Source organism: Urocitellus parryii, chromosome 5, assembly GCF_045843805.1.
Source record: "Urocitellus parryii isolate mUroPar1 chromosome 5, mUroPar1.hap1, whole genome shotgun sequence".
Classification (NCBI taxonomy): domain Eukaryota; kingdom Metazoa; phylum Chordata; class Mammalia; order Rodentia; family Sciuridae; genus Urocitellus; species Urocitellus parryii.
The window spans coordinates 171,452,813-171,477,188 of NC_135535.1; positions in this window are offsets into that span (position 1 = coordinate 171,452,813).

Consider the following 24,376-nt stretch of genomic DNA (forward strand, 5'->3'; position numbering starts at 1 on the left):
TAAGTTGCTTAGGGATTCGCTAACTTGCTGAGGATGGCTTTGAACCCACAATCTTCCTGTCTCAGCCTCCCAAGCCTCTGGGATTATAGGTGTGCACCACCGTGTCTGGCTAGCACACCTCTTTTCTAATATAAGCATTTAGTGTGCTAGATTTTATTTCCAAGCACTGCATCTCACAGGTTTGAGTATCCCATAGTTTCATTTTCAATCAAATTATAATATTTTCTAATTTCTCTTATGACTTTGTTATGTGACCCATGGGTTATATAAAAGTGTTTTTGAATTTCTTGATGTTTGGGTATTTTCCAGCTATCTTTCAGCTGTTACTAATTTCTACTTTAATTCTGTTGTTATAAGCAAACATACTTTGTATGATATTAATTATTTTATATTGGTTGAGATATGTTTTATGGCTTGGAATATAGTTTACCATAGTGAATGTTGCCCGCACATTTGAAAAACAAAAAAATCGTAAGCTGCAATTATCTGTGAAAGTGTTCTCTACATGTAATGTGCTTTTTTAATGAATTGATCCCTTTATCATCATGAAATGTTCCTCTTCATTTCTGGTAATATTCTTTTTCTAAAACCTACTTTGTTTGATATTGATATAGTTTATCCAGTTTTCTTTTGGTTACTATCTTCATGAAAGAACAGATAAGTTAACATATTCAGGAATTGAACTGTTTGAGTTCTTGTTCTGGTTACTTTCAATGTGGCACTGTCTTCAAACTTCTATACTGACACTTTAGGCAAAGAGTGCGGTCTGGGAACTGGAGATTTTTGTCATTGTTTCTGCTTTACCTTCAGTTTAGGGACTTTGTGCATCTGTGCACAGAGGGGATCTCTCTTTGCTCTTCACCCTCTTTATTAAGTTCCTACTGCTTTTCACTCTTCTGATGCTTGCCTGGTGTTATAAGTGAATTGTTCAATTTCTAAGTGTTTGGAGATTGTAATGTTATTTGTCTATTATTGATTTCTACTTTAACTCCACTATGTTTAGAGAATATACTTTGTATGGTTTAGGGGAATAGCAGGGGGGACAAGAGGAGCAAAGAGGAAACACTGGGGATTGATACGGAGCAAATTCTATCCTATGCATTATGATTATGTCAAATGAATTCCGCTATTATGTATAACAATAACGCACTAATAAAAGCCCTTAAAAATTGTTAACTGTGTTTTATGATCCAGGATATAGTTAATTTTAGTGTATGTTTCTTGCAAACTTGAAGAAAATGTATATTCCGTTGTTGGATAGAGTGTTCTATGTATGTTAACTAGGTCTTGTTGATTGATGAGGTTGTTGGGTTCCTCTGCATATAAGAGTTTACAAAAGATATCTTCTCCTATCCTTTTCTTTTTAACCTACCGAAAGCATTAAATTTGAGATGAATCACACATGGACAGCATATTGTTCTTTTGTGTTTCCTTGATAATCTGTCTTCTAATTGTATTCTCAGGCTACTTACATTTAATGTAATTATTGATATGTTTAGATCTAAGTGTAACATTTTTTTTATTTGTTCCTTCCATTTTCTCTCTCCATTCTTTATTTCCTGCTTTCTTTTGTGTTGTTTGAGCATTTTTTTTTAGTATCCTATTTTACTTACCTACTGAGTTTTTGGCTACAAAATCTTACAAGTTTTTTGAGTGATTGCTCTAGGGGATTATATAACCGTCACAATCTAATTAGAATCCATATTTTATCAACTTCAAATGGAATATAGAAATTTTATAATGTACATCTCTTTATTCTCCCCCTTGATATTGTAATTGTTATACTTTACTACCCTATGCATTGAAAAATCCTATGATACAATGTTATAATTTTATCTTTCAACCATGAAACATGTTTTAAGGATCTCAAGAGGAGGTACTCTATTATATTTATCCAGAAACCATGTGTTTTTTTCTTTCATTCTGTATGTTTCAATTTTCTTTCTGATATCATTTTACCTCCATCTGAAGAATTTTCATTTTTTTCCTTAAGGGAGATCTCATGGAAAAAAAAAATTCTCTTGGATTTCTTTTGTCTAAGAATGTTTTAATTTCATCTATATTTCTGAAGACCATTTTCATTAGATATAGAATTCCAGGTTCTTTCTTTACAATGCCTAAAAAATTTGTGCCACTTCCAGCCTCCTTGGATTTTTAATGAGAAATTCACAGTCATTTGAATCACTGTTCCCCTCTAGGGTATACAATGCTTCTTGTCTGTTTCAAGTCCCCCTACATTGCCTTTAGTTCTTAGAAGTTTGATTTTATGTCTCAAATTTTGTATTTCTTTGGATTTATCCTGTTGAGAATATGTAAGTTTATGTCTTTTGCTAAGTTTTCTGTCATTAATTCTTAAAATTGTTTTCATGTCTATACTTGTCTCTCTTGAAACTCTGTTGACACATGCCAGAACTTTTGTTATTATCCCACATGTTCTTGAGGCTCTGTTATATATTTTTTAATTTATATTCTGTCTGTGATTTAGACCAGATAATTTTTATTGGGCCATTTTTGAGTTTATGTATTCTTCTCTCCATCATCTCCATTCTGGTATTGAGAGCATATTATAAGTTTTGTTTTATTTTTTTAAATTTGATGTTATTGTATTTTTCAGTTCTAATATATTTTAAATTAATTTATTTATTTTAATTAGGTGTATATGACAGTACAATGAATTTTGATTGGTTGTACACAATTGCAGCACAACTTTATATTTCTATGGTTGCACACACCATATGTGCAGTCATACATGTACCTAGGGTAATGATGTCCATCTCATTCCACCATCTTTCCTGCCCCCATGCACCTTTACTACCCTCCCCCTGCTTTGCCCAGGCAAAGTTCCTCCATTTTCCCCATGCCTTCCCCTCAAAACCCTCTTTATGAATTAGCATTCACTTATCAGAGAGAACATTTGGCCTTTGTTTTCTGGGGATTGGCCTACTTTGCTTAGTATGATATTCTCCAACTCCATCAATTTACCTGCAAATGCCATAATTTTATTCTCTTTTAATGCTGAGTAATATTCCTTTGTGTATATATAGCACAGTTTCTTTATGCATTCATCTATTGAAGGGCATGTAGGTCGCTTCAACAGTTTAGCTATTGTGAATTGAGCTCCTATGAACATTGATGTGGCTGTGTTACTATAGTATACTGATTTTACCCCTTCAATTTTTTATATCTTTTCATTTCTTGTTTTGAATTTTCATTTGTTTCATGATTGTTAGCAATTGCTTGGTGGAACATTTTTATAGCAAGTGTTTTATTTTCTTTGTCAGATAATTGAAACATCTTTTGTCTTGCCTTTAGCATTTGTTGACTTTTTCCCCCATGTTAATGGAGATTTTGCTGAGTTTTCATATACTGAATAATTTGGATTTCATCCTGCTCATTTTTCATATTATGTAATGAGCTTCTAGATCTTTAAAAATATCCTATGGGAATGTTATATTTGTTTTAGTAGGTAATTACCATATTCAATTTCAGGCTTCACATTCAACCCACCTTCTATGGCCTGTAATTCCAAAGTTAATTCAGTTCTCGAATGCTTTGCAATATTATGGAGCTGCCCTGTGTGTTTGTACCACCCATGATTTGACCCCTGAACTATGATCTGTTTATTAGTCTCAATCCAAGTCTTTGCTATGCTGATTAAATCAGGTCCACCCACATCTAACTTTGGAGTGAGTCCCAAAAATTTATTTTAAAAAAACTTCATGGTGTCATATTTTTTTTCCTGAGTTTTACCCTCTCTATGATGTCTTGCCTGTTAACTCTCTAGTTTCTCAGAACTCCCATTCTTAATTCTTAGGCCAGAAATCTGGGACTTCTGTTACCTTTCTCTGCTATGCTTCTGCAGCTGCTTCTGCATCCAGAAATAAGCTGTGAGAGGAGTGAGGGAGAGAAAAATATGAATAGGGTTTTGACTCACCCTCTTGGGACCAGAGCTTCATGGATTGTTGAGATGGTTCCCCTCCCTCAGAGTTTGGGTGTCTATGGGCAAACATTTCCTCTTGCCTCCTCTAGGAGTTTGCTTGGGGTCTGGGACCCAAGAAAATAGGTGGGAGGATTAACCCAAGAAGGTTTTCATATTCTCCGTGAGCATTAGGAACTTCCTTTTCTGCTTATCCAGCCAGAACCAGAGTACTTCCCTGGAGTTCTTTCTATATCCTGGTGCTCAGTTCTGGATTTCAAATTGTGTTTTCAGGCTAAAGGAATGCCGGAGGGAGAAAAATGGTAAATTCACCACCAATTTGGTGGTACTTTAAATTCTGGTCTTCTTCCCTAAGCTGTCTTGCTATTATTTACTTTTCAGAGTCTTGAAGTAATTACTCCATGAATTTTGTCCTGGTTTTACGGCTGCATTCAGTGTGAGAGACAGGGTGAACTGTACTTAGTCTAGAGGATCTAAAAGTGTAACTCCTCTGTTGAATTATGAATCACAGCGATTCCAAATTTTGTTTATTTTCAAGATGTTCTTTTGTTCCCAGACCTTTTCTTTTCTTGACTGTCTTTCTATTTTAGTAGTTAATAATGTAGTAAAGTACATTTGACCATGGAAATTCTTACTTATGCAATCAAGATATGAAAGGAGAGGCCTTCTATCATTTTTAAAATAATTTTTATCTCTTGATTAGACTTTCAATAGTCGTTTTTATTTGTATTATAGTATTTCTTGTTTATTTTTGCTTCCCAATAGTTCATCAACCACTGCCTCTCCTAGTAGAGACATGGTATTATTTAAAATGGAGAAATATTAAAGGCACCCATTCTTCTGTCTGTGAAAAACTATGCTTAACTCATATTGTGATATGTTTTATAAATTTCACCTCCTCCACCCCAGAATAGACTGTTTTTTAAAAATTTTTATCATGTTATTTAGGAGATTAATGCTTATTTTTTCAGACTTTTGGATATATTAATGTACTTCCTGAGAATAAAGCTTGCACAATTTCTTCTTTTTGAAGTAATAGAATATTCTCAGTGTGACATCTTTTCTCTTGTATACCCTCCATGAACACTGCAAGAGAAATTATATTTTTGTGACTTTGGAGTAGTGGGTTGGTATCAGTTAATAACATCTAGATTATGATCGTTCGTTCCTCTACCTTCCTCACTGGGCTGTGACTGCCTTAAGGGCAGGTGTAAATGATTTCCTCATGTTTGTATCCTTGTAGCCAGAAAAGTCAGGCAGATGGAGATATAAGAAATATTTATTCATATTCTTTCCCATAGTGATAATTTATTTGACATTCTGTATGTTTCCTAAGCTTATTTTCTATTTTTACTAATTGATTTTTCTGCAACAACAGTTTTATTATTAACCACTTCTAATAATGATTTAAATTGTTCCATAGTGACATTCCAAGTTTATCCTGTTCCTCTTTCAAAAATACTAAAGAAATAGCTCCTTCTGATCTTGTTTGCTTAAATTTTCTCAGAGATCAGGTTTCCTGAGAGGCTGTTTCAAAGTTTTGCTTTTGTTGTTTATCCATTGGAAGAGTCTGAATTATTCTAGTCCTGGATTTGGGATTGGGTCATTGTTGAAGGGGTGTGGGGTTTTTTCTTTTTCTTTTTTCTTTTCTTTCTTTCTTTTTTTGGTTTTGGTTTTGGTACCAGGGATTGAATCCAGGGGTACTTAACCACTGAGCCACATCCACAACCCTTTTTATTTTTTATTTTTGAGATGGGTGTTTTTGCTAAATTGCTGAGGCTGGCTTTGAACTTGCGATTCTCCTGCCTCAACCTCCCCAACTGCTGTGATTACAGGAATGCACAACAACACCCAACTGAAAGGGCTTTCTTAAACCCCATGACAAACCAGGGCTGAGTAATGTTGGTCTCTTGGGTCTGTTGAAGTTTATAGTCTCAGTTTGACTCATGGCAGAAAGAAATGGACATTAATATTGTTTCTAGAGTTAAGGTTTGATATCCATGCCAAACTTAAGAAGTGTAATATTTCTATTTTCCTCTTTTTCAGAATATCAAATACTTCCAAATATGGAATATAGCTCATTGATAGAGGGTTCCCTTCTACTGGAGTGAGGTTTTTGTAATTGGAGTACCCTTCTCTTAGTTCTGAGGCTGGGGCTCAGGCCAGTTGGTATTTTTGCCATTCAGTCTCTCAGATGAGAGGAAATACACAACAAATAGTTCATGGTTCAAAGTCCAAGCCTACTGTTGTGTGGATTCTGAAGTCTGGCTTAGTTGTGCATCTAAAGGCTGAGGCCATACCAGGCTCATTTCTTGGCTCCTATGTCCCTTATGATACAGGGGTCTGGGTTTGGGTTGGCAGCTGGTGCCAACTTTTAATTCTTTCCAATTTTGGAAGATAAAATATGCATTTGCTGTAGGATATGAAATGTGTTCAAAATTCTTGTCAAACATTTTGGGTGTTAATGTAGATTTTTTTTTTTTTTTTTACCCTTTGACAGAAAATGTCATGGATATTTTAAGAGGAAAAAGGGAGAAGGGGCCTTGTATGAATTCTGTCATAGTGCCATTTTCCCAAAATGACAATATATTTTCATCTTAACTTCCTTTACCTGTTATTTTTATCTGAGAACCCTCTCTGTGTCACATCTGGTGGAATCTTACTTTCTAGCAGCATACTTTTTTGATGAAGTTTTCGTCTTTCTGATAATTCTACCTATCATCATCCGCAATCCAGTTGTTATGTCTGCTGTCTTTCATTCTTCCTTATACAATTATGTATAAAATCCTTATAAAATTCCCCCTGTTCTTGTCCACGATTCAACCATTCTTTTACATAAAGATATGAGGCATGAGAATGAGTTGTATGTTAATTTCACCTTTTCTGATACTTAAGTCTCCATTCTCAAAAAGATGATCTTTAAGGAGAAGAAAAAAATAAATAGCCACTATTCCATTTTCTTCAGTTTTCCTCCTGGTCTCTAAATTCTCTTAGATATGCAGTTCATTTCCTTTTGATTTATTTTCACTTAGGTGGTAGTGGGAGATATTCATGGTCCATGTGCTGGGTACATCTCACAAGAGTCTGTCATGTATCAGCTCCTGTTTCAGGAGAGTGTATATATCATGGCAGTGCACAGCCATCTAAACCAGGCATTTTGGTAACTGTCTTCATGAACTCAGGCTAGTTTATTCACTGAAGGTAAAGTTTTATAAGAATTACTATTACAGGCACATCCAGCAGCAAGACATATATCTTATCATTATCTATATCACATCTCTGTATATGTGCATCCACGTTTCTCTGCAGGAGACTAGAGTCAAGATCTGAAAGGAAATCAACAGCCAATTATTCTTTGTTTTTTTCCAGGGTGTCTGGTCTTACCTGTATGCTTCTCTGCCATTCATTCACTTATTCCCCACTCTTTTGTACATATTAATATGACCCAAAATGGCCATCTCCAGCTTCTTTCCTCATCACTTCCCAGTTCAAATGCACAGCAGAGACTGACTAATATGTCTAAATTCCAATCTCCTAGAAGAGAAAACTCACATGCTCAGATCGGGTCCTCTTGCCTATATCAAATAGGAGTGCACAGGTGCTTCTCTGTAAATAGGATGGTAATTCTCAGAAAGGGAGCATATGAACTGGAAAAAAGTCTTAAAAGGGTGTGGACACAATGTCTCCTTCATAGAACTTCTCTGGCTACCACATTATCTGGGACATGACAAGTGTGATTTCCTTTCCAGTCTCTGTGTCTGACTCCTCCTTAGAGTCTGGAATGTTCCTATTCCTCCAGAATGCCTGGTACTCCCCCTCCAGGGGCAGAATCCTACATATGTGATTTTAAGCTCTAAAACAGACCAGATATTCTTCATTTGTTAATCTTCTCTGTATGTCAGATTCCCCATATATAAAAAGTGGACAGAATGATACCTCTGAGAATTGAAAATTAAAGAAGATCCTGTAAATAATAGTACCTATAATAGTACCTGGCATACGGTATGCATATGAACAATTTTGAGCTTTAGTCTGTCATATTCTTGCCCTGGACATTGATTTATCCTTTTTACTTAGGAATATTTTTTTCATCTTTTTGGCTTCCTTCCTATATTTCTTTTTATGACAGAGGCTGTCTTTGCCAAGCCCCTGTCTATGGTTGGCAGAATTCTGTTCATTGGAAATTGGAATAGCATTTGTCCATTTCCAGTATATCAGAGACTTTTCATTTGTATTAGTTGCTTAAGGAGCACTGGTAGAAGCTTGTTCATTCCATTTGAAAATTATCCATATACCTTGAGTTCTAATTTCTCAGCCAGAGACTTGAAAACAAGGGAATATGGGTGCTTTTCATTCTCCTAGTGAATTTAAGGCTCTGATCCCTTCATGGTGGCTCAATCCTATCCTTCTCAGTCCAGAAGCAAATGGAATGTAGAGAATTTGATTTTCTTTATTCATCAATATTCTACAGCTGATTCTGGATTCCTTCCTTCCTTGAGCCTCTGTGGGCTCTTAGGATGACCAAGAAAGCCTTTCCCGAGACTCTTAGCAGTTTGCAAACCACAGCTCACTGCAGTTTCTGCCCATTATGACACGTTCGTAATGTAGCTCCTTCCCACCCTTTCAGAGTTTTCTTTTACATTCTGAATTAATTACTCCTGGATGGCACATCCAATGTTTGCTTGAGATAGCAGTTTGATTATGTGACTGACAAAATAACTTATTCCATGTCTGATTCCTGGGAAGGTTTGAGGTCACTGTAGCCGTGTTGTACTAATCAATACCCATTGCATTTTAGTTATTTGAAATAGCAGATAATTGTTAAGGGAAGAGACCAAGCTTTTCATCTTCTTATGAGATTCTTAGAATGGAGGCTGGTACTGAAGATAACAATAGCCACAATCTCTTGAGCTTTTACTAGATGTCAGGCACTTTGAGTCTAACATCTTATTCAATCATCATAGTAATCACATGGAATAAAAGTTGTTACATCTCACTTTTTATGTATCAGACAACTATAATGTACAGAGTTTAGTTAACAGGCCCAGAATCCCTCAGTTAAAAGGTGTTCTGGGTTTCAAATGCCGTTAGCCAAACTTTAGGGCCAGACTCTTAGAACTACAGTGCTGTTCTGTCCCAGCCATCCTGGGACCCAGCAGGACTCTTGAATTGTGTGCCAGACCCACTTCTTTCTCACTAGAATCATTTCCAAATGCAAAAGGGAATTGCATTTTTGAGAATTACCTGCCTTCCCAAAGTATCATGATTTATAATCCTGACTGCCCCTTTTCTTAAATTTCTGAAATCTACCTTCCCAAATCTAGCATTTACATTGAACATAGTACTTTACCCAACTGTTTCCTTTTTTTTTTCTGCCAGGGGGGTGCTATGACAATTTTATTTCAAGTTCTTGTACTTTCCACTTTACTAATATTTCCTCTTGGTAAATGGAAAAAATTATGAGGTGATACTTCCTTTATCCCTTTCTGAGTTGGTATCCCTTGAATAGGACATTGCGTCTCTATCTCCCGTCCCCAGCTGAAGCTCATTTCTGTTAAGCTTGGGGAATACCACATAAACATATTTCCCATACTATTTTAAGTCCTCTTCATATGTTTTATGTTTTGTTTGGCAGATGTTGAAAGCAATATTGTTTATTACCTGACTCTATGATTTATTTGTTTAAATCAGGGCCACTGTTATTATTTAAAAGTCCTAGTGGCTCTTTTCTGTAGAAATGTGTTTTGTGAGTTTATTGAGGCATTTCTCTGTTGGTCCTCGACTAATAACCATTTGTAAGACTTATTGCTACACAATATGCTTGGATTTTTAGGTTGAATTTCTTTTTCTTTTGTTTCTTTCTTTTCTGTTTTTACTCTGAGATTATTGAAAACCATAACTTCATTTACCCATAACTGAAGTAATTCAAAGATGGACAGAGAAGAACTTGATACTGCTGCGAAGCATTGATGAGCCCCTGCTTCCTTCTCCGGCGTGCACATGGGCATCTGTGGGATGTCTGGACATTGGACAACAGTCTCAATGGTTGTCATCAAATTTCTCCTTCATTTCCTGTTTTTGTACAGAGAAATGTGAGAAATGTGAAGAATGATATGTCAACATTAGGGATTTCTGAAATTTTGTGTTAGAATTTAAGATTCAAGGGCTTTGGAAAAATCTTCTCAAACACAAATTAAAGCTATCAAGTCTATGGTCTGAGGTCAGCAATGGGGGTGTGAGGGAGGCACAGCTGTTTTTGAGAGAGAAGTTCTGACCCATTTTCATGATGTGTATGAGTGTGTGTGCACGTGTGTGTGTGCATTTGCACTAGCATAAGACAAGATTTTGTGTTTACGCAGTCATTTCCCTTGTTTTTCAGCTTGCAGCCCTCTCTAATATAAGCTTGGGAGTTAAGTATCATCCTGGCTAAGAACTTGCAATTTTGTTATCTTCAATTTTGCTCCAATTTGTTAATACAGTTCCTGACTCTTCTCCTTTCTGAATTCAAACCTTCACTGGGAAAAGAAGTAAAACTGCCACCCGGGCATCTAGACCACCTGTCTTCCTGCTGTAGACTTTAGTGATCTATAAGTCATTGTTTTCCCAGTTGATTTCCTTGAAGCTCTGTTCTGTTTCTTTGGGGAGCTTTATAGAGCTAGGTTTCAGAATCCTGCTCATGTCCTCTCCCTTCTATTCACGTTGACACTGAGTTTCCTAAATCATCTAGCTAGTCACTGGAGCAACTGGGATTTTAATCCAGGAAGATCTTATGGCAACGGGGCAGTTGTTTTCTCAACCCTGTGCAACTTTCTTATTGGAGGATCGCATCACTGTTCCATGCAACACAAGCTGTCACTGTTTCTCCTTTTGTGGAAAGTTTCCCTGAAAGCCAGGCTCCATCTGGGTAGACATGGCAGGGGTTAGAGAGTCTTTATTAAGGTGCACACTGCCACAGACAGAGCATATTTCTATTTCTGGTTTTCTATGATGTTTCCTATAAGACATGGTTGCACTTTGTCTGAAAGAAGAAATCTGCTAGGGGGTGGCTGCACCAACACCTGCAGAATTCTCCATAGGACTCAGAAAAAAGAGACGATCAAGACTGCCCTGGAATGTTCCCTGGCTTACCTATGATACATGTCCCTAAAGATGTGACATTTATGGAAAGGAGGTGATTTAAAAGGGGATGCCTATGTGAAAATGTGAGAAAATGGGCTATTTTCAGTTTTGCTATGCTTTAAAGCCTGGAAAATCAGGAGCCACATAGAAGATTAACCCAATCTGTCTCCTGCTGTGCATCGACTGGAGCAGACTCTCTGAAGGCCTCACTGCCTGACTTTCATTAAGAGAGTCAAGTTGAATCAGGCCCTGACTCGGGGTGGGATTGCTTTGCAGGGATATATTCTGAGCAGCTCTCTGGCAAGCCTATTGTTTTAGACACAGACAAGAAGGAGAATGTGGTTTTTGTTTGGTGATTAAATAAGATCACATCTACTGGGCAAAAATAGGAAAGGAGAGAATGTCTGATGAGTGTTTTTAGTATGGTGTTAGGACCCCTAAAGCTATAGCCTAGAAGTGACTCATTGGATCAAACCTGGAAGTCAGGACCTGCCTGGGCTAATCTTTAAATAAAATGTGGAGAAGAATGACTTAGTATTCTAGGACTGGGAAGACTCACCATATTTTACCCAGAGGAAGAGGGGGAATTCAAAATTTCTGTATCATCCATTATAGGTGCTGGGTGCTTTAACTATTTTATTTTACTTGCTCTTAAAAACAACCTAAACTCTTTGAAAATCTAAACTCTTTTTAAAAGTACTGCTGGAATCATCCCCATTTTGTAAATTAAGATATAGAATCTCAGAAAGATTAAGCCATTAGGCCAAGGACACATAGCTGGTGAGTTGCGAATTCTAGATCTGGCATGCGGCCCATGATTTGGAGATGGTAGATCAGGATGAATCGTCTTTCTTATAGATGTTTAATCAAACGGTGACCCTTACCACAGGATCTGCTTTCACAGATAAGCACACACACAAACACACACACATATACACATGTATCTAACACAGAAGATAATGGCTTTTGAGTATCTGTAAAAAAGCATGATTACTAGGACCTAGATGAGTTTATTGGGAACGAGCCTTTTCTGATTAACCTCGTTCCCTTTGATAGGGTTACTGGACATGATAAGTTGTGAGGAGTCACCTTAATAATTGTTGCCAGGGATAGCAATTGAGACTCCAGGTCACTTCTCATGGATTGGTTAGAGGTAGAATATTGCTCTGACCTCCCTTTCTCCAAACTTTGCAAGTATGTTCTTACTCACTTGGGACCCTGATCACACTCACATTGGACTCTATGGTATGCTTTCAGCCCCTGAGACATTGCTGATGACTGACCGTCACAGTTTGCCTCCACATTCACACCTCTCACAGAGTCCTTCAAATTTTGGAGATCCTTCTTTTCAATCTCTGCTAAGAATAGCATTTTTGCTGTTGTTGTTGTTACTGCAGATTGAACCTCAAGGTGCTTTATCATTGAGCTACATCTCCAGCCCTTTTAATTTTTATTTGTGACAGGAGTTGCTGAGGCTGGCCTCAAACTAGGGATCCTCCTACCTCAGCCTCCCGGGTTACTGGGATTACAGGCTTGCACCATCACTTCTGGCTGGATAGTAGGTTTTAAGTTTTTATATGAACCTGGCCACTGCCTTGAACGTATGAATAGACCAGGGTGGTTTCATGAGAGTGGAGTCAGTCATGGGTTTACAGCAAAGCAGGGCAGGTGCATAAAGAAGCAGATAGCAGAGCTTAGCTCATGCTTTGAGAGGACAACTAGCTCACTGACCCACTGTAAGGCAATTGGGTCATAACATCCCCAGGCTGACTGAGAGAATGGTCAAACAAGGCACTGCCTCATCTGTACTGTAAGGAGGACATGCCTGCAGTGGGAGAGACAGCAATTACTTTTGTTTTCACTAATTGTGTAAAAAAATTAGCCCTGGAAGTAGTACTCAAAACAATATGCTTGAGCACCCATAATCCAAAAATCTGAAATTTGAAATGTTCCCAAACCTGAAACTTTTGGAATGCCAACATGATACCACCAGTGGAAAATTACGCACCTGACCTCATGTGATATGTCATAGTTAAAACACAACAGGCCACACTAGACAATGTTGTATAAAATTGCTTTCAGGCTAAGGTGTCCAGGAAACAAATGAATTTCATGTTTAGACATGAGTCATATCATTATGTATGTGAAGATATTCCAAAATTTGAAAAAAATATATGAACTCTGAAACCCTTCTGGTGCAATGCTTTTTGTCTAAGAGGTAGTCAACCTGCAATAATTTCCTTAGTTTAAGAATCTGCAGTGTCAGTACTATGCAAGGCTTGTGAATGGTGAATCACCTCCAGTTAAAGAAGAAGGACTAAAACTGGATATTTTCCTTCCAAGATGGCTCACACATGTGACTGACAAATTGTTGCTGGCTGTTGATTGGGAGCTCCATTGGGCTAAGAGCTGGGGGGCCTTGGTTCTCATCTACATAGAGCTTCTTTTTTGAGACTGTCCATAGGCTGCAGGCTGCTTGGGTTCCCTTACAGCATGGTGGCTGGGCGCTGAGAATGAGCATCCCAGAGAACCTGGTGGAGCTGTATGGCCTTTGATGACCTTGCCTCCAGTAGCATCATTTCTGTCACAATTTATTCGTGGATTCCACCACAGACGCCTGTCCCTGTGCAAGGAGTAGGGACAGAGAACTCAGTTCTTGATGAGAGAGATATCAAAATCCCACTGTAGGAAGAGCAGGTGGGATGGAAAATGTTGTTGTGACCTTATTTGGAGAATACTATCTGCAATCAAGGCTGTAAAGAGAGAGAGTGCAAAGGAGAGAACAGGCTCTAAAGTGTGTTCCCAGGCTTTGATTTCAGGATCTTTGATCTGAAAATCTTGAATGGATAATTATCTCCCACAAGGTGACTGACTGATGTCAAGAATGCTCACAGAAAAGGGTAGAATATTTTGTTCTAAGAGTATTGAAACTATTGGTGATGGAGTAGCCCAATTATTGGCTTATTTCACCACAGTCAGAATGAAGGTGCAATATGGGGAATTTATCTTCATTCTGGTCCAATCTGAGAAAGAGAAGGTCTCTTCTAATGGGGGAGATGGCAGAGAAGGCCATTTGTGTAGGATATCACTGTGTGTGTGTGTGTGTGTGTGTGTTTGCACGCACACACATGTACATTTATGTCTTCGAGACCCTAGCATAGACCAACAAGGGTGTATAAAGGTTAAGAGGTGTTAAGAACTAAGCCCTTGGGACCAATTCAACAACGTGATGGGGGCAAGGCTTCTGTCATTCCCAATCTCTTAGAGAGAGAGGCTCAGGAGCCCTCAAGGCAAAAGTGATGTGTTAGTTGAAGCTGTTCAGAGTTTACCTATGTTTGTGAGACTGATAGGGTTTATTCTGGGCAGGAAGAGGCTTGGGTAACATGTGCTTCAAAATAGAAGCCATAGTTCTGGTATCATGGAGATGGGTGGGTTAAGACCTTTGAAAATTGTTACCTGTAATCTTATAAACATAACTTTTGTTTTTAAATGTAGGAGGAAAAAAGTAATGTGGAGAAGAATATTGGGATATGGAAGTACACTGCCTTGGAAATGATAAATGTTCAGTGAATCAGTAATTATATGGTCTATTTGTTTAAGGAACTAGTACATCTTAAACAGTTACTGAGGCTCAATGGGGAACATCGGCTTTCAGGGATGGTAAATGCATCTGAGCATGTGAGGGCTTGCACCTGGTTGGGATGAATATGTTTGTATGCAGGGTAAATTTCACTTTAAATATGTGATTTTCTTCCTGGGTCTTAACTACCTGGGAAAGTATGATTCTTAGCTTTTTTAAGGCTGCAATATATATATTAATGGGCCAAGAAAATTAGAAAACTGAAGTACCATTTGAATGTAAAATAGTCTTATAAATTGTGAATTCCTTAGGATTAGGTGCTAAATTACAAACTTTACATGTTATTGAATTATATTTAGATTGTCAGGCAACAAGCATTTATTGAGAGCTTGCTCCGTTTCAGGTGCTGAATGAGATGCAGGCAGATGATGGAGAAGTACCAGTTCTATGCTCTCTTCTATTTGGTGAGAAATAAATACAAACATTCATATGAATTAAATTAGATAGCCTCATGAGCTAATTGGTTCTATGAAGAAAATAAAAATTAGTGGTGCAATAGAAATTGAACCCCAGCCATGAGGAAGCCTTTCTGAAGAGGGCATTTGAGAAGAAACCTGCCATTTGAAAACCTCACAAAGGAGAATTTCCACAGAGAGCATCTTGATGGGATGAGACTTGGGAGTAGAGAAACAAGCTTACTGGCTGGTGAGCCATGATCAGAGGAGTGGGGGTGGTTCCGAGAGGTAGACATGTTCTTCCATGGTGTAACTGTGGTGATGGTGATGATGATCTGATGGTGACGTGGTAAGTTTGGCGATGGTGAGGAGTTTGGTTTCACTCCAACAGCAGGGCGAAACTGGAGGGTTTCAGCCAGAGGGAGGTACTGTCTTGTTCAGAACTGAGGAATACCACTGGCTGTGTCTGAAGAGAGGACTGTGAAGGGGGTGGGGTGGGGGCGATATCAGTAATTGAAGGAGAAATTCCTATTGTTGTGGAACTTACATTGCAGAGGAGAAAGATTATTTTTTAAAAAGAAACAAAAAAGAAAAGCATAGCCATGAGTTTGGGCATAAAAACAATACTGGCACACTGGAAGGAATGATGGGGGCGGGATTCAGTTTCCAATTGGGTGGGCAAGGAAGGTTTTTTTGAGAAAGAGCATTGTCACAACCATCTCAGGATGTGAGGCAATATGCGGTGTGTACAAATGAATGATCCAGGCAGAGGGAACAGTGCTTGCAGAAGCTGTGACCTTAAAGTGTCTGCAGACCAGCAAGGAGGCATTGGGGATGAGGGGGCGGGAATCAGGTGGGAGTAGTAGGAGGTGAGGACTGAGAGCAGTGAATGCCATTGTAAAACCAGTCACTGCTTCTCTCATTCACATGCAGCAGCTTAAACTGATTTTGGTTTTAATAGGGTCGCTATGGGAAAAATTTCAGACTAGATTGTGGGCCAGCAGGAGTGCAGGCAGGAAGACCTAGGAAGAGACAATTGAAATATTCCAGGTGAGCAATGATTAGTTCCCCTGCACCAGGGTGGTAATGAGGAAGGTGGGAGAGGCGTAAGGTTCTGGATATATTTTCAAGGTAAGCTATCAGGATTGGTCCAGAGGTTGAGCTTGGGCAGTGAAAACACAAGAACCAGGGCTGGGTCTCATCTTTTAGGCCTGAATCACTGGAGGATGGAGTTGCTATAAACTTCACTGGTGAAGACTCAGGGGATTTTGAGTGGTAGGGAGAATTTGAACTCCAGTTATTTTTCCTCCTTTTCCCCTTTCTCTCCCTTCACTTTTTTCCTCCCTGTCCCCCTCCTTCTCCAGTACTGGGAATTGAATTCAGGTGTGCTTTATCATCGAGCTGAGTCCATAGTCCTTTTTATTTTGAGACAGTTTCTCACTAAGTTGCTGAGGCTCTCATTAAGTTTGTGGGGGTGGCCTTCAATTTGTGATCCTCCTACCTCAGCCTCCTAAATTGCTGGGATTATAGGCTACTTTTGAGCTACCTCTTAGACATTCAAATAGAGCAATCTAATGGCAATGAGTTGTGTCTGGAAGTCTAAGGGGAGGTCTAGGATGCAGCTGTAATCATGAGAGTCATCAGTGTAATGATTGTATCTAATCCATGGTCCTGGGTGAGGCTTCTAAAGAAGTCTGCAGATAAAAAGAGAAGGCCAAATAAATGAAGACTGAGGACTGAGCATTGAATTTGGTAGCCAGAGGTTACTAGTGACTCTGATAAGAGTTCTGGGAATGAAAGGCCCAACTGAAAAGGATCCAAAAGAAAATTGAAGCAGAGAAATTTGAAACAGTAAGTAAAGGCAATTCTTTAAATTAGTTTTCTTGTAAGGAGTGAACAGAGAAATAGGGTAATTTGAAGCAGAGTCAGAAAGTTAAAAAATTTTTTTTTTTTAATTTTGTACCTGGGATTAAACCCATAGATACTTAACCACTATGCTACAACCCAGCCCTTTTTTATTTTTTTATTTTGAGACAGGACTGTCCTAATTTCTTAGGGCCTTGCTAAGATGCTCAGCCTGGCTTTGAACTTGTGATCCTCCTGCTTCCCAAGGTGCTGGGATTACCAGCATGTGCCACTGTGCCTGGCAAGTATTTTTTTTTTTACTATGAGAGAAATAGCATCATGTTTGTGAATGATCCACTAGATAAAGTGAAAATTATGATACAGAAGAGACAAAGAATTTATTAGCTCTGTTTCTAAGTAGGTGAGAAGGGCAGAGGGCTGTAAGCAAGTTAGTTAGTTCATGGTGCCACAAGGAAACTCTGTGTTTAAGCTCTGACTCTGGGTGTGGCATAAAGGTGTTGGAGTTTATTCATGGCACTTTCTGGTAGCTTTCATTAGATTTAGAAAACATGGGAGAAAAATGTAGGAGTATGAAGTTAGCTCAGTTTTCTGGTAGGTCTGATCAGAGATGGTTGATTAGCTTTGCAGGCAGTGAAGGGTGGTGCAAGGATTCTTCTGTAGAGGCTCCTTCTGCACCCCACCCCATCTTGCCCACTGCCACCCAGTTTCTAGTCAGTGAGGTGGTCCCCATGTTCTGCATACCTGTTTCTCCATTATTCCTGCTTTATACATTTCAGTTTTCTAAAAGATCAGACAAAATAGATCCTGGGAGGGGGAAGAGGGCTCTTAATCCGGAAACTGCTTGGGGGATTCTTTGGCTTAGGAAGTTAAAAAAATCTATTTAGCAGTTTCCTTAGAATTTGTGATATAGAAATTCCCCCTTATGAAGTGTGTGTGTGTGTGTGTGTGTGTGTGTGTGTGTGTGTGTGTGTATGTTTGGAAGGGGTATTTTCCAAGGCCCTCAGGACCCTCAGTGGATGCTCCAAACCTTGAATTGTACTGAATCCTATATACAGGTACTGTAATACAGTGCCAATCTATGTGGTAACAGATGGCTGAGTGACTGATGGGTGGGGCTGATGGATATGACAGACAAAAGGTTGATTCATGTCCCAGGTGGGACAAAGTGGAATGGTGTGAGATTCCATCACACTATTCAGAAGGGCATGCAATGTAAAACTTATGAATTGTTTATTTCTGGAATTTTCCATTTAATATTTTTTGAACCCCAGTTGACCAAAGGTAATCGTAACCATAGAAAGCAGGTAAGAGAGGACCACTGTATACATCTATGAATAAGTCCATTTTTAATAGTACTACACTGCTTCATAGATAGTATAGATGTCTCATAACAGATTTTTTTTCAAATTTCTTCCTCCTGTCCCTTTTAAAATTACTGCCATTCATTTTACTTATTCAAAGTTATAATCACACAATATATTGTTGCTATTATTATTTTGAACAAATTGTTATATATTAGATCAAATAAGAATCACAAAATTAAAGGTTTTATATAATCTTTATTCCTTTTCAAATTATTCTTTTTTTCTGTGCAGATCTGAGTTTTGAACTTTATCACATTTTTTTTCTGAAGACCTTATTATTTTGGTGCTGGTGATTAAATCCAGGAGTGTTTTACCACTGAGCTGAATCCAAAGCTTTTTATTTTTATTTTTAATTTGAGACAGAATCTCACTAGGTTGCTGAGGCTGGCCTCAAACTTGTAACTCTCCTGCTTCAGCCTCCCAAATTTATATGTGGTGCTGAGGATCAAACCCAGACATGTGCCACTGAGTCCATTTACCTGCAAACTGAACTTCTTTTAACATTTTTGCAAAGTAGGTCTATTGGTGCTTTTCCACCAGTTTTTAAAAATGTTTTTATTATTGCATAATAATGTTTCATAAGAGTGGTGTTCATTGTGACATATTCATATCTGTACATATCATAATTTGTTCATTTCATTCCTCATTATTGCCCTTTCTGTCCCCACTCCTCTCTCCATGATCATTCATCAGCCATAAAGAAGAATGAAATTATGTCATTTGCTGGTAAATGGATGGAACTAGAGAACATCATGCTAAGTGAAATGAGCCAGACTCAGAAAGTCAAGAGTCAAATGTTTTCTCTCATATGCGGAAGCTAGAGAGAAAAAAGGAATTAAACTAAGGGAATCTCACAAAAATAGAATTGAGATCAGGGAAGTAGAGGTAGGGAATCAAGATGAGGGGAGAAAGGGAGAGAAAGAAGAAGAACAGGGAAATAAAATAAAGCAAATTATGCTATATGTGTGTGTGTGAATATATTATGATGTATCCTACTTTTATGTGTGACTATAAATCCACCAATTTCTTGGGTCTGGTAGTCTTTATTTCTTCTTCATTTTAAAATTATTAAATGAAATTATCATTTCAGGGCACAGAATTCTATAGTTCACTTAACTGTGTTCCTGCTTTCATGATGTGTAAAGGAAGTCCAATCTAATTTGTTCTTTTTTCCTCTGTAAGTAAGATATTTTTGGTGTTTTCTTTTAAAATGTACCATTTGACTTTGATTTTCTACAGTTTGAATATGATGTCCCTCATGCAAAATCTTGATGTTTTATTGTGTTTGGTGTTTTCTGAGCTTCCCACATCCATGGTTTGGTGTCTCACCCTAATTTTAGAAAAATCTCAGCCATTATACCTTCAAATATTTCTTCTGTTCCTTTTTATGTCTTCTCATTGTGGTAATCTCATTATGTATATACTACATCTTTTGTAATTTTGTGGTTATTGGATGTTATCCTCCCTTTTTTGCTCTGCTTTTCTTTTTTTAGTTTTATTGATTTTATTATTTTAATACATGACAATGACAGAGGAATGCATTACTGTTCTTATTACACATAAGAGTACAACTTTTCATATCTTTATATGTAGAGTATGTTCACACCAATTCATGCCTTTATTCATGTACTTTGTTTTTTGTATTACAATTCTTATTACACAAAAATACTACAGTTTTTCATATCTCTGTTTATATATAAAGTATGTTGGTACCCAATTTGAGTCTTCATACATGTACTTTGGATAATGATGTCCATCATATTCCACCATCCTTGCTAACCCCAGCCTCCTCCCCTTCCCTCCCACCCCTCTTCCCTCTCTAGAATTCATCTATTCCTCCCATGCTCCCCCTCCCTACCCCACTATGAGTCAGCCTCCTTATATCAGAGAAAACATTCAACATTTGTTTTTTTTTGAGATTGGCTAACTTCACTTAGTGTTATCTTCTCCAATGCCATCCACTTATCTGCAAATGCCATGATTTTATTCTCTTTTAATGCTGAATAAAATTCCATTGTGTATATATGCCACTTTTTTTAATCCATTCATCCACTGAAGGGCATCTAGGTTGGCTCCACAGTTTAGCTATTGTGAATTGTGCTGCTATAAACATTGATGTGGCTGTGTTCCTGTAGTATGCTGTTTTTAAGTCCTTTGGGTATAGTCCAAGGAGAGGGACAGCTGGGTCAAATAGTAGTTCCATTCCCAGATTTCCAATGCATCTCCATACTGCTTTCCATATTGGCTGCACCAATTTGCAGTCCCACCTTTGCTGTGTTTTTCAATGAAGAAGTTCCTGCTGACGTGTCTTCAAGGTCACTGATTCTTTCTGTGGCCATTTCTAGTCTATGGATGAGCTCACTGAAAGCATTCTTTATTTATTATGTAGTATTTTTGCTTGTCAGCACTCCCTTTCATCCTCTCTTAAGAGTTTCCATTTCTCTGCTCACATTATTTGTCTGTTCTTGTATATTATCCACTCTTTTTCATTAAAGTCCTCAGTATATTAATCATAGATATTTTAGAACTTACAAGCTGGTAATTCCAAAATCAGCGCCATAACTGAGTCTACTTACAATTTTTGGTTTGTCTCCTTAGACTTTAAAAATTTTATTTTTATGTATTTATTCACTTATTTATTGCTTCTTAGAATACCCTGTATTTTTTTTTAAGTTCAGTAAGATATTTTGGATAAAAGGGACTGAAGTAAATAGTCTGTTAATATGAGTTTTTATGTTTATCTTTCTAGATGTTAAGCTGCTTATTTATTGTTTGCTATATCTGTGTATCAAAGGGTAAAATTTCCTGTATGTCTCTCTGTGTGTCTCCTATCTCAGTTGTCTTTGAGTTTCCCTAGAGATTCCTTCTTGAGTGTCTCGAATCTGAATATCCTGTTTTTTACATAGAAATAATGTTGATGTTTTGGTAAAGTGTGGATAGAGCAGAAGCTTCTTATTTTATGATAATCAGATCTCAGTCTTTTGTTGGGCTCCTGCCCTTCCTATACTTTCGAAGTGCCTCTCAGCTCCCTGTCTTCACTCTTTATGTGACCTTGGAAGGTTAGAGGTGGGGGAAGTTGGGCATTCCTTTTCCCCCTTGTTGGTTATTGGGTGGAACTCATGTTTCCTAGGCTCTGGTAAATTAGTTTCTCCTAAGATCAGGCACCTTGATAATGAGAAAAGAAAGTTCTGGACTTATTTCAAAATGGATACTTCTCCATGTTTTTTTTTTTTTGTCTGAGGCATGAGAACATTTTCCTCTGATCTGTACCCCAATAGTTTTGTGAGATTCTTAGAGTTCAAACTCATGAAGTTCACCCACCAATGTTCCAAAGTGTGGGGCCCCACCCAAGAGTTTTTCTCTTTCAGATTAATCCATATTAAGCCTCCAAAACTTAGTCAACTATCCTTAAAGTGCTTCTGCCAGGCTGCATCTGTGACTTCTTTACCTGGAAGTTTGATATTCCTCTATTTCTTCAGATTTGGGGAAAGAGATTCGACCTGTGCCCTCAACTCTCTAATAGCTCTAAGAAGACTTATTGAATTTTAGTTTGTTCAGTCTTTTCTTTCTCTCTTCTAAAATTATGATTATTCAATCATATTAATTGTAGAAATTAATGGGCTTCTCTATGACATTTTCACACATGTATATATCATGCTTTCATCATATTCACTCTTCCTAATTCTCTCTCTTGTACAAACCTTTCTTCCTGCTTCCCTTTCCTAATAGTCTGTCTTCTATTTTCAGGTCATTTTGCTTCATTGTTGTTTTATCCACACATGCAATAAAACACCAGATACTTACCTTTCTGTCTGCATAATTTTGCTTAACATGATGACCTCCAGTCTTACCTTCTCGAAAATGACATGATTTCATTTTTTTATATCTAAATAAAGCTCCATTGTTTGTATATCCCATTTTTCCCATTTCTTTATTGATGGGCACCCAGGATGATTCCATATCTTCACTATTGTGAATACTACTGCAATAAACTTGGGCATGCAGGTATCTCTTCTGTATGCTGACACTATTTCCTTTGGGTATATACCCAGGAGCCGTATAGCTAGATGATGTGATGGTTCTATTTTTAGTTTTTTGAGGAACCTCCTATACTTTTTTTTTATAGTATGCTCAGTCTTTTCTTAGGAGGATAGTGTGGCAACTTCGAAGCTCTTTCTATTTCAGACCGAAAGCCACAGTCCAAAGATTTTCTGAAGGAAGATGTTTCAGTTAGACTAAAAGAAAACAGAAAAATCAACACCAAAGAACTCTGCTAAAAAAAGAAGCAAGATGCTCAATGAAATAAGTAATGAGAATTCTTTTCTTTGGACAATGGTTTATAATTATATTTGGACCCAAGCACAAAAATTCCCTTTCTTCCTCCTGATCCTTTTCCTCTTACTTCTCCCTTCTTTTTGCTATCACCTTCCTTTGTCTTCCTCTCTCTTCTCCTCCTCCTTCCTTTGTTTTTAGAGCTTGGGGAGTTTCTTCCATGGATCAGTCATGCCAGTCCTGAATGAGGCAGCCTGTCACCTTTTCAGGCTGGCACTATTGATGTGTCGAACAGATGCAGCATGTTAGGGTCAGCTAAAGGCTCACATTGAAGCCCTTCCAAGATCACATACATAGTGAGTCAGGTGAACATATTTTTTTTCAAACATTTTAAAAACAACGTTATTTAGGTATAGTTGACATATAAAAATTATGCACAATTAATGTGTAAAACTTGATGAGTTTGGAGATAAGTAAACATGTGAAAACATGTCTGCCATCTATGCTCTAAACATATCCATCACCTTGGTAAGGAAGACTCTTGCATGATCCTTACTGTACATTTTATTTTTGCTGAAAACAGGGCAGATGGAGGGTGGTTTAGTTCTCATGGATTGTCTCTGGATGTGAACTACTTCAGTTTTCAAGTGAGGGTGATTTGTTCACTTACCCAGTGCTGAGGACAGCTGTTCTAGATGACCACTTGGAAGCTACCAAAATACCCACTCTCCTCACCATGTCAGAGTTTATGGTGGCATTTTTATTGTTTTTAATATGCTTTGCTTATACTCTTGTGAACCATTTCAGTCTTCCTTAATTTTTACAGGGCTCTAGGTGCACAGCAAACATGTAAGCTTTCCTTTTTGGTTTCAGAGGAAAAAGTTATTCAGAATCAACTACTGCAGCCTGCAGTGAGCAGTTCAGGCTTTAGAAATGGCAATCTCAGGACCATGTTTGTGTGAGAACTGAAAAGCATTGGTGGATGATGGACAAAACCACAAACAGACTGGACAAAGACCATATATATGTATGTGCCTTATCAGATGCATGATGCTGTTAACACTATTCATCAGCACATGCAAACATCCTTGCAATCTTGGTTACCAGGAGGGACTGTCTTTTGGGGGAACAAAACTAAAAATCCCAGGATGTTGTTATGCAACTTTTGGTCCTTGTGGGATCCAGGATTCTAGTTGTAAGGCTGAAACTGCAGTTTCACTCATAACACTCAAACTTTTTTCTGTGAAGTTTCAAGAAGATACAGTATAAAGCATCCAAGGGCCTTGAGTAGGGACATAGTGGAAAGAGAGTACACTGTATTGATCTTGGGTGGGAGGTGATGGAGATGGGTCTTACAAAAGACAATGAAAAGAAGGGTCAAACCAAACAAACAAAGCCGGGATGGCAGGGGGTCAGGGGACCAAAAGTTAAAAAAAAATAGATACTTTCAAATATGAAAGTGAGTTGGAAGAGAGTCACATTTTTGTTTTTTTAGGGGAAAACAACTTAGAAGGAATAAGAAAGGGAAATGGAATTAGATTTTTGCTTCTGTATGTCAGGCTAAATTAACTTTAAAGGACATAGATTTGGAAATCAGATGTCTAGAGACTGAAATTCAGTTCTTCCACTTACAAGTTGAGCTAGTTGCTTAACTACTCTGTTTCTAGAGACTTTATGAGAATTAACTGATTTAGTCATTGTAAAGTTCTTGGAATACTGCCTGGCATGTTGAAAAACATTAATAAATGTATGAATTCTACATTATATAAGCACAGATTGCTTC